Consider the following 9349-nt stretch of genomic DNA (forward strand, 5'->3'; position numbering starts at 1 on the left):
GAACTTACAGGAAGGAGAGGAGGTTCGCTAGGTGGAGGAATGGGCCAGTTTGGCCAGCCCATAAGGAAGGAGGGTAGGAGGAAAATAACAGTGGAAAAATAGATGGGCTAGGCCCATGTGACTTGAGAAAGAAAACAAAAACAATTGGATGAATCCAGGCAAGAGAAGAGAGATGTACAGATGCATGTATTGGTGGATTTGTCTCAGAAACAATGTATGTGTGAATGGAAAGTATGAGTAAGATAGCTGGACAATTCAAATGGTAGAACGTATCTAATGGTCCGATGAAATTTGGCCCGAGATTGAGAAAAGGAAAGAAATTGATTTCTGTTTTAAGAAATCTAGAAAAGGAAAAGAAGCTCGAATACATATCAAAAGAACTGAGATATCCAAGACAGTGTAGACTCGCATATTTAAATATGCCGAAGACAAATTTAAAAACCAGTTAAAACAAAAGATCAAAACACAAATTTAATTTAAGTTGACGTTAGTTCAAATTAAATCCACTAACTTTATAAAAACTCAATTTAAGCTTTTATTAACAAATAAAACGAACGAAATTTTTTCATCCTAATTTTTGGAAAACTTTTTCTTAAACATTCCGAGAATCGGAATGTTACAGCAGACGTCCCGAATAGTCTACGGCTCCCTTCGTTTTTTTACTCCGCATATAAGATTTGGTTAAAGTCAAACTACACAAAGTTTGACCAAATTTATATAAAAAAATATGAACATCTACAACATTAAAACTATATAGTATGATAATACGTTTCATGATGCATCTGATAATATTGATTTCATACTGTGAATGTTTATATTTTTTAATATAAAATTAGTCAAATTTTATAAAGCTTGACTTTGATCAAACTTATGCGGACTAACGGAGGGAGTTGTTGTTTCTGCTTTAGATTAAAAAAAGTATAAACCAGCCAAGTTGAAATAGACTGTCCTTGCTTGTTTATTTATAAAATGGATCCAACTGCCTTTGCTCTTACCGACAGCTGTTTCTTCTGAAAATGACCTGCCCCGTGACGTGCCGCCTTGGCAGCCACAAACCCTCCCCAAATCCCCAATTAACCGAGAGTAAACAAATCTGCCATTCTGTACCCACGACTACTCTTTCCCTCTCCCCTCTCGCCTCCGCCTTCCCTCCGACTTTTCCCTCGCCGAAAAACCAATTCCATGCTCCAGCAGCACGCAACCTCCAATTCTCCATTATAGTATTGCTGTTCCAGCCGCCTCCATGGAATCCGCGGCCGTCTGCAGATCCTTCACCAGCCGCCTTTTAGGTCCGCCTCGCCTCCCGCAGCCGGGAATGCTTGGTCTCGGGCGCGTCTGGCCGCCTGCGCCGAGGGTTTGAGGTGAGTGGAAGATCCTGGAATTTACCGCTTATTTTTTCGTGGGGAATTTCCTGTATCTACCAGATCTCGCTCGTGTTTGCACATCCGTTAATCGTTCGACATGGATCTGTGTTTTAGTGGGATAGGAAGTAGAGACATCGGCCGACATTTCATGGATAGGTTGATATGAGTTCGTCAACACTATATATACACTGTATATTGCTATTTTTTGGAAAAGGAATGGTTTTTATTTTGCATCTAGACTAGATGATTCACGCAACCATAATTCATTACATGTGTTTCCTAAAAAAAAGAGAGTTACATTTGGAGTACTGGATGTGGCAACCATCGGCGGAAGCAACCATGACTATGAGAACAAAGTGTCAGCAAAGGCCTAAGAACGATAATTAGTCAAACCAAACCAGTAAGGCCAGAACAGAAACAGCAAAAACACCCCGGAAGGAAGTCAACACCTTCATCTTCCAAAGCGATGCCTTCAACAATGAAATGACACATGTTATGCGACGATGTTGCCTGATCCAGCCAATGAAGGATTTTCATTCTCAAAGGTACAAGGCAAAAACTAATCTCGTGTGTAGGCACACCCTGTTCTGCCATGTTGGATGAACTCGTTGTCATACCTTAGGCTGCACGAATGAGGAAGTGACGCCACATCTAGAGGACACACCTAAAGTGGAAGCTAAACACGTCAACCTGAGTGCACATACCATTCTTCTCGAGTCCAACCAGTGAAGACCAGACTGTCAACCTTGAAGAAGATGCCTTGAGCAAAAGAGATGGCGTGTGTCCGTCCTTGTTGGATCCGACCAGTGAAGGGTCTGATCATGGGTTTCAACCTGGAAAAATCATGGATCGGTATTTGAAGCACCAAAAAGGCAAAAACACAACATCGTATCCAATTGATTAATACCAGATTGTGTTCCGTGAGCTGTGCCACCCACATGCCTCAACCAAAACCACCAGGATTTCCTCTTAACAAGTTGTGACACGAGGGGAAGACATTGAACTAGACCAAGGCGACAGAGGAGAAGCCTCTCGTCGACGTCGGGAGCAGATCGTAGGCCACGGCAATGGTTTCGGGATGAGAGGATGTGGTGGTGGCTCCTTCAGAGGGAGCCCTAAGGCGCCCCTGGATAGCGCAGAGGCGCCTAGGGAGCATTTGGTTTATACATTGTGTACATTGTTGTGGCACGCTTTTCTAGATGCAAGTTCTGCCTGGTGGGAATTATTTGTTCTAAATAGAGCCTAGTTTGTGTCAATAGCTTCTTATATACTACCTCTGTACCAAAATATATGACGTTTTATATTTTGGTATGGAGGGACCACAAACAAAGGTCAGAAGCTGCCGTCGATTTGTGTAATGCTTATTATTTTATTCGCTAATTTGTGTCGAGAAAAGATATTTCTTGGCCAGCAAAAACAGGGTGTTAAGTTATCTAGATGCCTTATATATACACTTACTTTGCATCTTTTGATCATTGTGAAATATTTTGATCGTTGTAATATTTTTGCGCAGTTATTGCATGTGGTGGCACCAAGCATGAGGCGACAACTGCATTACTTGCAAGGAAGTTACAAGTAAGAAATACATACTGTTATATTGTACATGATGAGATTGTTCTTTATTCTAGTTCATATTTGTGGTTTACTAAAAATTTCTGGACAACTGATTATTAGCTACTGTATTCCCAAATGTTATATAAGCTGAGAATCTTGCTGGAGACTATGTAGGTTGGATATCATAGTTCTGTGTCAAATATTGCGAAACTGAATCAAGAACGAAGTGGTGAAACCTGACCATAAATTCCTTACATACAACCAGAATACACTAAGGGATCACTAAGAACTCCGGAACCTGTAAGAACTCTTAGATCCTTGCCCTATACAAGAATCTAGGTCTGAACAGTACCCTAGTGTCTAATCCTGTCGAACACTCCAATTGCTTACACCTTTTACTTTGGGTGAGATCCTGACGCCTTGTGGTTTCCTTGTTATAAGCGAACAATTATAATTGGTGTATGGTCCTCTTGACCTCTGAAGAGATATTGGCAATCAAGATTCTACAAAAGCCCTTATAAAGATGGCACCTAATATGATAAGATATGTGTCACTTTCCTTAACATGGTGGAATAATCAATTCATCATACATCCTTGTATTCTTGCATATTTAGTTCCTCTGAACAGCTGAAGCACTAAGAGTTTGAGAAAAAGGGTGTTTAAATCTCTTTTTGAGTTGGGTCTCACTTTACATATATATTGCCTTCCCATTTGCATTTTCCTTTTCTCTGTACATCATTTTAAGGTTCAAATTGTCTTTATAGAGCTAATCATATGGCTGTGTTTATATTCGGAGCAGTTAGTTTTTCTAGTTCTGGACCTCTTGTGCTGCTCTGCATTCCATCCTTTTGATGTAGTGGACTAAGTTAAAGATTAATGCGGATATTTGGCACGAAATTGTAGGGCGCTATCACATTAATATCACTGGCACCTCTTGATCCACAGATCTGTAGCTTTAAGAAAAATGTCAATTAACTATTTTTCTGATATTATGTGAATTCTTCTGGAAGTTTGTGAGTCAGTCACAACTTTATACCTTGTTGCGTAGTCATATGTTTTCTTTAGTGTGATGTTTATTTTCTCTCCGACTTCCATATTTTCCTTGTGAATAAGGTTTCTTGGTAAGGAATTGACATATAAAGATAGCAGCATTTTTATATATGATACCATGTATCGAAGTGCATCAACAGCAGGGTTGACCCTTCTACTTAGGATTTGCTAGTCCTCCATGGCATATTGAACTGACCCTGGGAAGCTACCCCTCTAATCCCACTGTAGGATTGATTGCTTGGGGATATGTGCCAACATTGTTTAGCATCTGCCGTCATGCAGGTGTATAGTAAACTATAGATTTAATAAAGTCTCTTAGAGCAACTCCAACGCGCCGACCCAAACGGACGTTCACTTTGTCCGCCTTTTGTCCGTTTGGGTCGGCCGTCCGCTCGTCGTCTGTCCTGTTTTTCATTTGGTCGGCAGTGCGCCCAACGCGCGGACACATTTTCGCCCGCGCGGCTGGCTTGCCGTCGTTTTGCAAACATAAATTCAAACAGAATACAAACATTTCACATGGTTACACAAGCAAACAAACATAGCATAGTTCACAAGCCAAATAAATATAGCATAGTTCACAAGCCAAATAAATATGTCAAAGTTTACAAGTCAAATAAAAATTAAATTGTCTCAAATACTTAAAAAAAGAAGATACATCTATTGGTTGCCAGCGTGAACCCACATATGGTCAACCAAATCATCTTGCAGCTGAATGTGAGTTTCCCAATTACGCATTTGATGATGAAATTGGGTGAACTGTGCAAACGTTCCCACTCCTCCATGCTCAGGCACAACATTGTCACCCTGAAATTGAAACCCTTGGTTGTAGATACGTTCCGGGTGCTCATCTTCTACGATCATATTGTGCATCATCACACAAGCACTCATCACCTCCCACAACTTCTTGGTTCCCCAAGTTCTAGCAGGATACCGGACAATGCCCCACTGAGATTAGAGAACACCAAAGGCACACTCCACATCCTTCGTAGCACTCTCTTGCTCTTGTGCAGATCTCCTCTTCTCTCCTACAGGGTTGGAGATTGTCTTCACAATAGTAGTCCACTGAGGATAGATACTGTTAGCTAGGTAGTATCCTTTGTTGTAGTTGTGGCTGTTGATGTTAACATTCATCGGCGGGGCAGTTGCCTTCGGCATGCCTTGCAAACACCGGAGAGCGTTGAAGCACGTTGAGATCAGTGTGCGATCCGGCCATGCCGCCTTGACATGGCCCCTATATTGCCCCTGCCAAGCAGAAGGGCAGTTCTTCCACTCCCAAGCATCCTTGGGAAGCCCCTGGTGGCATTCATTTGGCATTCATTGCCAACAAGCGGGCTGTATCTGCAACGTTTGGCTCTCTCAAGTACTCAGGGCCAAACATTGCAATCACAGCCTTGTAGAACATGTACATGGACTCTTGGCATGTGGACTTGCTCATATGGATGTACTCATCAATGAGATCACCCGGAACTCCGTATGCAAGCATCCGAATAGCTGCAGTGCATTTTTGATAATAGGAGAATCCAATCTTTCCAAGGGCATCCTCCTTACACTCGAAATACTTATCGTACCCGACCACCCCCTCTCGAATACTGTTGAAAAGGTGCCTAGCCATGTGGAAACGCTGCCGGAATTGGTGATGTTTGAAGAGAGGGTTGAGTGTCTTGAAGTAGTCCTTCCAAAGAAAGAAATGACCACTATTTCGGTGGCGATTCAACGCCAGTGTCCCGGGATCAAGCCCCGGAACAACGGCTGCTGACTACTAAGGTGGTCATGGACGACCAACACAGCAGCCACCATCTCCTCATTGTCGGATGAAGAATCAACCGAGTCGCAAAGAAATTTGTGGAAAAAGAACTTGTCGGCGGAGTCCATTTGTACCTTGTGGGCAAACCGTCGAACAGCTTGCGGACGTCGTCGAAGAAGCAGGCCCGCAAAGAGACACGCGCCTGCCCTGTACCAGTGGCTGCCTTGGCGATATACAATTTTTTTTGCTGCCGTGGTTCATACACAGTCCACCCCTATTCGGATTTTTCGTGCAGATTCAGCTGGTGAGTATATCTCCCATGCGCTGCGAGGGTTCCTTGCTGAGCAGGGTACCCTTACTCAGTTCTCTTGTCCTGGTGCTCATACTCAGAATGGTGTGGCTAAGTGCAAGCATCGTCACCTTCTTGAGACGATGCGTGCCATAATGATCACCGCCTCTCTTCCAGGCTGAGGCTGTTACCACTTCCACCTATCTCATCTACATTCGGCCATTTGCTGCTCTACAGGATGGTATTCCTCTCGAGCGTCTTTCTGGCCGTTCTCCTGATTATTCGGCGCTTCGTTTGTTTGGTTGTGTTGCTATGTTTTGCTTGCCCCTCGTGAACGCACCAAACTGACCGCTCAGTCTGTTGAGTGTGTCTTTCTCGGATACAGTGATGAGCATAAGGTCTATCGGTGTTGGGATCCTATCGGTCGTTCGTATTTCCCGGGATGTGACCTTTGATGAAGTCCCGCCCTTTCTACCCGCGTCCATCCTCCTCGGCCTTCTCCACATATGACATCTCTTTTCTTATGTTTTCGGATACACCTCCCTTTGTGCCCAGTATTCCTACTCCTCGTCCCGCTGTTGCAGATCCGACCCCGTCCTCTCCTATAGTTTATTCTCCTCCCACATCGCATGACTCTCCACCTTCATCACCGACACCTTCCCCTTCTCCACCTTCATCACCGGTACATTCTTCGTCACCACCTTCAGTGGTTCCACCTCTTCCCTCCTTTGCTTTCCATTATACTCTTCGTCCGCGTATTGTGGATGAGTCTACTGATGTCCCCTCTACTTCTAGTGTGTCGTCTTCCTCTCAACCGATTTATGGTCTTTGTTCTCGGCCTTGTCCACCCCTTGACAAATATTCTCCTTCTCGCTATGGTCTTTCGACCATTCTTGAGCCAACTTCTTATCGAGATGTTGTTGTTCATCTTGAATGGCAGTTTGCGATGGCTGAGGAGGTTGCTGCCCTTGAGCGCACCGACACGCGGGATCTAGTTTCTCTTCCTCCCGTTGTTTGTTCCATCACTTGTAAGTGGGTGTACAAGATAAAGACTCGCTCTGATCGTTATAAAGCTTGTCTTGTGGCTCGTGGCTTTCAACAGGAGCATGGTCGTGATTATGATGAAACTTCTGCTCCTGTGGCCTATATGACCACTGTCCACACACTTCTCGCCGTGGCCTCTATTCGCCATTGGTCTGTGCCTCAGCTTGATGTGAAGAATGCCTTTCTAAATGGTGAGTTGCGTGAGGAGGTTTATATGCAGCCACCACCTGGGTATTCTGTTCCTGATGGCATGGTTTGTCGTCTTCGTCGCTCTCTCTATGGCCTTAGGCAAGCTCCCCCGTGCCTGGTTTGAGCGCTTCGCCTCTATGGTGACCGCAGCTGGTTTTTCCCCAGTGCTCATGATCCAGCATTGTTTGTCCACCTTTCTGCTCATGGTAGGACTCTTCTTCTTCTATATGTTGATGACATGATCATCACTAGCGACGATTTTGAGTACATTGCCTTTGTTAAGGCCCGTCCCAGTGAGCAGTTCCTAATGTCTGATCTTGGTCCTCTTCATTACTTTCTTGGGATTGAGGTTTCCTCCACCTCTGATCCCTTTTTTATTTCTCAAGAAAAGTATATCCAGGATCTTCTTGCTTGTGTGGCTCTTAGTAATGAGCGCAATGTTCGGCTTCACGCTTCTGATGGCGAGCCCTTGTCTGATCCGACGCATTATCGTCATCTTGTTGGGAGTCTTGTCTATCTTGCTGTCACTCAGCCCGGATATCTCCTATCCTGTCCATATTTTAAGTCAGTTTGTTGCTGCTCCCACTTTAGTTCACTCTAGTCACCTTCTACGTGTTCTATGATATCATCGTGGCACGATCTCTCATCGTCTGTTTTTTCCCGTTCCAGCTCGTTACAGCTCCAGGCCTATTCAGATGCTACGTGGGCTAGTGATCCTACTGATCGCCGTTCACTTTCTGCTTACTGTGTTTTTCTTGGTGGTTCTCTCATTGCCTAGAAGACGAGGAAACAAACTGCAGTTTCCCGTTCGAGTGCAAAGACGGAGTTACGAGCTATGGCTCTTCTGACTGGAGTGGTGACTTGGTTACGATGGTTACTCGAGGAATTAGGCGTTTCTGTTACTACATCTACCACCCTCTTGTCAGACAGTACATGTGCTATCAGTATTGCGCGGGATCCCGTGAAGCATGAACTTACCAAGCATATTGGTGTTGATGCTTCTTATGTGCGCGCTGCTGTGGAGGATCATGTTATTGCTCTTCAGTATGTGCCTTCTGAGTTACAGCTAGCAGACTTTTTCACGAAGGCCCAAACTAGAGCACAACATAGATTTTACCTCTCCAAACTCAGTGTTGTGGATCCACCATGAGTTTGAGGGGGGGGGGGGGGGGGGGGGGTTAGAGTTATATTAGTGATGTCTTTTGGCCTTTTCCATTCTAGTCTCTTGGCATCCTTTTGTAGCCTTTTGGCATCCTCATGTATGTGTATATATGCTGGCTTTGGCCTCCCAATATACAAGTTGCTTTCATAACATAAGCATCCGTAGCTAAGATATCATAGTCGTAGCTAAGATATCATAGCCTTTTGTAGTTTTGTTTTAGTTTGTACTAGAAGATACGGCATGCCTGTAAACATCTGTAGCCAATATACCATTGACTATTTGCAGCACAATGTATCTTGAGAAAGGTCCCTATCCACATACGATGCTAATGGTGAATGAATGATACTAATCAGCACGTATAATGGTACCATGTGGTGGCGGTTCACGGAGATCCGTATGTACGAATAGGCGTTGGATCATCGGGGGAAGCTACCCCCTAGGATAGAAAACCCACTCTTGAAAATAAAGTTGCAGGAACCTATGAGCTACCACCTTCATTCTGACACCGTGGAGGCCCATTTCAAGTTGGTTCACCAAAGTTTGGAGATCACTTTCAGTTAGGCCAGATTTTTTTCTACCATCAGTTGCCTGTACTGTATGCGTAGAACAGAGTTATTCCTTGGGATAAATTGATTTGACGAAACATTCAAGCTAGTTAAAAAAACCATTGTACCATCCTATCTAGAAACCACTGATTGATTCTGTAAGGAAAACTGCTTTGCTTTCCGATGCTGAATTCCCTTGTCATTTGAAATGAAAAGGTTTTGTCCGTGGCCTGGTTGCAATATTTCAGTTTTGTTTGAGATAGTGCTTATGTGATTTTGTTGTGATATCTAAATAAATAGGCAACTTTGAAAACCATTTGCTTTACACTAATATGCCATTTGACTCTTTTGCAGAATATATGGGTCATCATAATCGTGACTTTCTTGCAAGTTGTGCAGTTGCTGTCT

The 9349-nt window shown here is 43.8% G+C and overlaps 1 long non-coding RNA gene across 3 annotated transcripts; it reads left to right on the forward strand.

The window, feature by feature from the left end:
* Window positions 1-1078: 1078 nt before the first annotated feature.
* LOC125519891 lies at window positions 1079-9349 on the forward strand. 3 transcript variants are annotated; one of them, XR_007288364.1, is made up of 4 exons: window positions 1079-1361; window positions 2878-2939; window positions 3093-3218; window positions 9296-9343. It is a non-coding gene; the product is annotated as an uncharacterized LOC125519891 (long non-coding RNA). The 3 variants fall into 3 exon arrangements; XR_007288363.1 differs by lacking the exon at window positions 3093-3218 and having other exon boundaries at window positions 1082-1361; window positions 9296-9349; XR_007288362.1 differs by lacking the exon at window positions 9296-9343 and having other exon boundaries at window positions 1082-1361; window positions 3093-3353.

This window comes from Triticum urartu, chromosome 7 (genome assembly GCF_003073215.2).
Source record: "Triticum urartu cultivar G1812 chromosome 7, Tu2.1, whole genome shotgun sequence".
Taxonomy (NCBI): Eukaryota; Viridiplantae; Streptophyta; class Magnoliopsida; order Poales; family Poaceae; genus Triticum; species Triticum urartu.